This window comes from Chelonia mydas, chromosome 2 (assembly GCF_015237465.2).
Source record: "Chelonia mydas isolate rCheMyd1 chromosome 2, rCheMyd1.pri.v2, whole genome shotgun sequence".
Taxonomy (NCBI): domain Eukaryota; kingdom Metazoa; phylum Chordata; order Testudines; family Cheloniidae; genus Chelonia; species Chelonia mydas.
This window is the reverse complement of record NC_057850.1, coordinates 152369818-152375817: the sequence shown is the minus strand read 5'-3', so window position 1 is coordinate 152375817 and position 6000 is coordinate 152369818. Positions and strand designations below refer to the sequence as shown.

The following is a 6000-nucleotide window of genomic DNA, read 5'->3' as shown; positions in this document are numbered from 1 at the left end:
TAATCAGCTTGGCTAAGCCCCAAGGGACAGCACCTGCTGCTACTGGGCTGGGGTCCTTGCTCCCCATTTCAGACCTGGTTTGCAGAGGGACTGAGTACACACAGGCCCCACTGCCTGGAAGTGGAGTTTGCTTGTTCTGGTGACTCTGACATTCAGGCCCTTCATCATTCAGAGGCTGACAGGTGTGGTGAGGGGGCTGGAGAAACCCCACCACTGAGCAGAAAGAGGTGAAAGAGTTGGGATTCTGGGAGCCGATGAAGTGAGCTGTAGCTCACGAAAGCTTATGCTCAAATAAGTTTGTTAGTCTCTAAGGTGCCACAGGTACTCCTTTTCTTTTTGGGAGCTGATGGGTTCGTTTGCCCTGCTGCGGGAAGTGGAGCTGGAGACCGGAGATGCCATGTGGACGAGATTACCTGATGCTCTCTTCATGCCCGAGGGGCTGGAGCACCCTGCCGGAAATGCTCTCAGGAGTCCAGGTTCGAGGACGTCTCTGGGGAGCCCCTTCCTAGGAACAAAACCAAGGTGGTATAATGATGGAGATGTCTCTGTCCCAGAGCTGGGAGCCAGGGACAGGGGAAGCTCCCAGCCAGGCTATGCATCGGGGATCCCATTTCTCCCCCAAGAGACTCACACACCCCAAGGAGTAAATGGCTCTTACCTCCAGGAAGAGGGTGTGGTCTTCCATCTCAGCTTCTTTGAGAGCCAGCATGGCTTGCTTTGATGGGACGAGGTGACCTGTCCCCACTGCTCCCTGAGGTGGCTCAGCTGCAGGATGTGCCTGTCTGGGAGGCTGGACCAGATCCCAGGGGCTGGAAGACAGCTGGGAAGGAGGCTCCTATTCATTTCACACCCAAGGGGAGAATAAAGGGCAGGAGGTGAAGCTAGCCCTGAGTCTCTGTCCCACGCCCAGCTTCTCAAAAGTGGAGCTTTCCAAGCTTCAGTGAGGCAGGGGCTGTGGCCCTGACAACGGCTCTTCTGCACCATATGGGGCAGTGAGAGCTCTGCCTGAGGGCACGGGGAATGGGATGGGGGTAGACCATGAAAGGGGGGAGGGCAATGGGTGTGAGGGAAAGAGCTCCTGCCCCAGATGAAGGAATTTGGGGGGCAGAGGGAAGGACCCTGCTCCACAGAGAGGGGAGAGAGTTTCTGTGAGTGCCAGGGGGCTCCATTTCCCCTTCCACCAGCTCCCCATGTACAGTGAGCCAGAGCAGTACCTGCAGCAGGGAGCGGGAGTTGCTGGTGGCCTCAGAGGCACAGCCCCGGCAGTGCCTCAGGCACCTGGCACAAGTGACGGATGATGCGGAGCTGGCGCATCACATTGGCCGTGACGTCCTCCTGCTGCAAGGGAAGGAGAACCTGTGAGAGACTTAGATGCCCCCAAGGAATCAGGAGGAATTAAGGGCACCTGGAACCAGCAGCATTTCCACCCAGCACCTGCCCACCTCTGAGGGATGGATTCACCCTCCTGACTCCCAGAATGGAGTCTTGTTGTCCTTTCTAGTGATCTCTGGTGCCAACCCCCCTCCTTGTAGGGTGAGCTCCTGCCACCTCCCCCTCAGTGCCCCTGACAGCTGTTCCACCTCCAACCCACAGCTCAAGTTCTCAGAACTCCCTCCTCCACCCCCACCCAGGTTGGGCAGGGAGGGGGCTCTAGTGGGGGGCGGCAGGAGGGATTCTGGCAGCAGTGAAGTGGGATGTGGGGCGGTTGAGACCTTTCCCCAAGTCATCCCAGCCACTAATGCTGAAACCACAGGATGGCAGCCCTGGTGAATGGGACAGATCAACAGCCCCTGCTCACTGAATCCTCCCATTCTCTCCAGAGTGGGTCCAGCCCTGCCAGCAGCAGGGCAAGCTTCCCCCGCCCATGTACCTCAGCCCTGGATGGTCAGTTGCCATCACCCGTCAGTCCTTGGCCTCCCAGGCTGCCAGTGATGGGAGCAACTCTGGGTGGTGGCTCGGGTGACATGGACACTAGGCCACTGGGAACTGGGTGCGGCCCTGTGGGACAGGAGAGGCTTGCAGAGGGCACTTAGGGGACTCTGCTGCCCTTCCCAAGGGCAATAGCACCGTGTCCTAATAACATAAGTCCATGATGAGGACTTGTCATTAATTAGCCTTGCTAAAGAGCTGGGTTGGACCTGCTCCAGGGACAAGTTGGCTCCCTCCTGCTCATGGAGGGGAATTCAAATCCCTTCCCAGTAGCACCTGCTCTGACTCTCATTCCACACCAGGCTCCTTGCTGCCAGGCCAGCCAATGGCCATAGGATGGGAATGAGGCCTGGGCCCCACCCCAATCTCCTGAGTCTAATGCAGCTGCTTACCTTGTCCCCCACCAGCTGCTGGGCTTCCCCCAGGAGGGAGTAGGTGAGGAGCAGCCCAGCCTGGCAGACACGCAGCAGGGGGTCATGGATGGCCAGCACTGCCGTCTGGAGGAAGGATCTTCTGCCCCTCTGAGAAGAACTTTCCAAAGACCTCAAACCAACAGGACGTGAGGCATTAGCACATTGCCCAGAACCAGGCTCCAAATCCTGGAGCTCAAACAGTATCTCCGTCTAGTGGCCCCAGGAGGCAGCCACTGCAGGGGACCCAGCCACCCCACTCCCTGAGCGGTCTCTTGCCCTGGCAGAGTGTCCTTACCTCCCCCACCCTGGCTGTGTTCCTGTAGCCCAGGAGCCTGCTGTCCCGGTGCCAGTCCCAGCACCACAAGTCTTTGGCCTCATGGATGGTCAGCCTTGGGAAAGAGAGACACACACACACTTGTCATTCTGGTTGCAGTGCTTGTGTCCTTCCAATCCCATTGGTGGCTGCACAGTGGGCAGAGTCCTCGCTGCATGCCTGGCCCAACAGAATTGCAAGTGCAGAACACAGAAAGAGATAGAGAGAGACTCATCCTCCAGCCAGGGTCAGTCTGAGAGAAACTGGCTGGGGTCCCAGTCTCACTCTTCTATCGGGTGCCATTTCCCAGCTGGGTTCCTTACCCCTCTGATGCAGGAGCAGCTGGTAGAGCTGATAAACCCCCTCCCTGGCCTGCCGGCTGATGTCCTTGGCTGGGTCACCGATGAACACAGCCAGCTGTGCCACATGGTGACCCATCCTGGGGAATTCTGCTGAGCTCTAATGGAAGGGAGAGGGAGAGGGGACTCCATCAGCATTTTCCTGTCAGCTCCCAGTCCCCCCGGGCCAGGACTCTCCTTCCCCATAGCCCCTCAGCAGGAGATGCTAGAGGATAGGAGCTAGAGCTAGACCCTTAATTTTCTCTGCCGCAAGGGAGCCTAGAGCACAGGGATGTGAGCAGGGCCCTTCATGAGGATTTGCTGCTCCAGGATGACAGGAAGGCATGAACCTGGAGCATGGTCCCCTTCAAAGCCCAGAGTCACCACTTAACCAGGACAAGAAGAATTTGACTCAAGCCAAGCTCATTCCCTGCTCTGACTCTGTCTCCCCAAGAGGAACACTCCTAACCCATAGCCCCTGCAGCAGCAGATCCTACAGCCCCTTGGAGCCAGCCCACCCACGCCTGGAGTCAGGAAGCTGGGGTCAGAGGCCACTTACGTCAAACTCAGGGAGGGTGATGGTGGCTCTGAGCAGGGCCGTGCTGCTCCTAATGGCCCTGGCTCTCTCTTGCAGCACCCTGGACGCAATCCAGTAGTTAATGTGCTGTGGGGAAAGGAGGCAGCTCAGGATGAATGGGCAGGGGCATGTGTTGTGCTAATGAGCCCCTCCCCATCCCCAGGGGGCTGGGGCATTGTGTGCGAGGTGGAATATCTGATTCATTGATCGCAGAACTTTAGAAGGGGATTGTTGCCCCAGGATGATGCTTGTATTCTGCAGGTCACAACTTGCATTCTCTCTCTAGATTGGGACAACTCTCAGTGTCAGGGCTGGTCGCATCCTCTCTGAACTCCTGATTCCTGAACAGCTCACCAGGATGGAGACAGACCCTCACCCTTCCCTGGCTATCAAGTCCTTGATTGGGTGAAGGGACTGAGTGTGAACACAATCCCCGCAGGAATCTCAGGGCTCGTTGGAGAGAAGGGCTGATTCTCTGGGGTCCTCCTGTTTCTCTAGGAACGAACCTGTGACTCTTCTCTGAGGGCCATCTCATGTAGCTCACAGGGTTAGGGGGTTCAGACTCTCATTCCCCAGGCCAGCCAGGAGCCCTGTGGTTCGTGCTCAGCAGAACCAGGCAGAGCTCTGGCTTGAAGTCCCAGCTCCTTCCTCTGTCCTTCAAGGAGGAAGGACCTGACATTGCATTGCACTGACTGCCCTGACCAAGGATGGCCCACTGGGGGCCCAGCTAGGAGGACAGACTGGAAAATGGATCTAAGAGTTAAGGTAAAATTGCCCCCATCCCTCTCATGGGGCTCACCTCCAAGATGTAGTGGAGCCTGGCTGTGTCTGGGGACTCTGCCAGCAGGTTCCCCAGCGTGGCATCCAGGAGGTCTGGCAAGACGATATGGAGATCCTGCAAAGCAAGGGAGAGCCATGGGTCAGAGTTAGGGAAACTGGGGCTACACCTGCCACAGGATGGGAAGAGGGGTCTCTGGGAAGCACTGGTGAGACCCCCAAATGCATATCCTGGCCTCTCTCATTCACATCCCACTGCAGGCAATTAGCAAAGATTTGTGGCAGGATGACAGCTGGCTCTTCAATCCATGATTTTTAGCATGATCTACCTGGACTTGGGTGGTGTCCTTCTCCGTGCCCAGGGTGAAGACTGTATGCAGGGCAGCTCGCAGGAGGTGGGTCTCTAGCTCTGGTTCCAGGGCAGGTTTCATGGTGCTGACAAGAGAGAGGAGCCGGTATTAGACTGTGCAGTGCGGATGCAGGGGTGGGACTGGTACCAACACGGAGGTGAAACTGCAGGGAAATAGGCAGAGGGTGGCGAGAATAGAAACTGAGGCGACCGAGCCAGGGAATGATAAGGCCAAGGTTTCCCAAACAGACAGTGGCAGGGCAGGAATAGCGCCTGTTCCCTGGACCCTGCTGCCCCTCCTATATCTGATCCTGGGAGTGAACCTCTCCCCAAAGCCATTACTTTTCACTCCAGTAACATTGCACAGCGCAGCAAGAGAGAGGGAACCTTCCCATCACCTCTGCTGGAGGAGCCACCCTTGGGAGGTGACCTGGGAGTGGGAGGGGCAGTGACTCCCAGCCCTGGGCCTGAGCAGCACCGGGGTTAGGGGAACCGGGCAAGATGGTCTCGGTACCCGACGTTGCCCACAGCAATCAGGGAATTAGCGAGGACGGCGCCGGATGGAGAGTTATCAGACAGCTCCTCAATGAGCTCCTGTGAGACCCAAAGGAGACAAAGGAGCGTGTGATACTTCCCAGTGAGGAGATTACACAGCCAGCCCCCCACACAGCCAGCAGGATCCCCCCACCTGTCTCCCGCTCCGCCCATTCCTGCCCACTAGTGACCAATCTCAGAATTTCTCCTGTCTCTTCTCCCCAATCTTCAGCCCCAGCAATCCCTGTCCTCAGCTGCCCCTCCAGCACCAGCCATGCCCCATTCATTGGCCTGGGGAGACCGCTGCCCCTCCCATGTCTCTGTCCTCCCTCCAGCTGCCAGCCACCGTGTCTCGCTCACCACAATCCTCTCCACCACAGCCGCCTTGCAGCACTGCGGCTCCAATGTGTCCTGCCCTCTCTGCTGTGTAGCGAGACACACAGGGTGGATGGCGTACAGGAACATGAGCTGCTGGGCCTCATCCTGCACCCACCAGTAATGGGGTTAGGGGAGAGAGAGCCAGTTAGCCAGGGACTTCCCTGCCCCACCCACACCAGCTGCAGGACTCAGGTCTGAATGGGGGATAGTGGGGACCCGCCCATTGTCCAAATCACCCACAACTCCTACACAAGCAGGGTCAGGAACTGAGACAGTGCCTGTGGGGGGAGGAGACCCCGGCTGGTGTGTGACAAACACGCCCATCTTGGGGCTCCCAGATTATGGAGGAGAAAGGTCCTCGTTAGGGGTGGTGGATCATGAGAGACAAGACC

At 57.8% G+C, this 6000-nt stretch overlaps 1 long non-coding RNA gene across 1 annotated transcript; it reads right to left on the bottom strand.

Moving 5' to 3' along the window:
• Positions 1 to 677: 677 nt before the first annotated feature.
• Positions 678 to 2437, bottom strand: LOC122464310. Its single transcript, XR_006288250.1, has 3 exons — positions 2322 to 2437; positions 1215 to 1338; positions 678 to 809 (listed from the first exon to the last, which is right to left on the bottom strand). It is a non-coding gene; the product is annotated as an uncharacterized LOC122464310 (long non-coding RNA).
• Positions 2438 to 6000: the final 3563 nt, after the last annotated feature.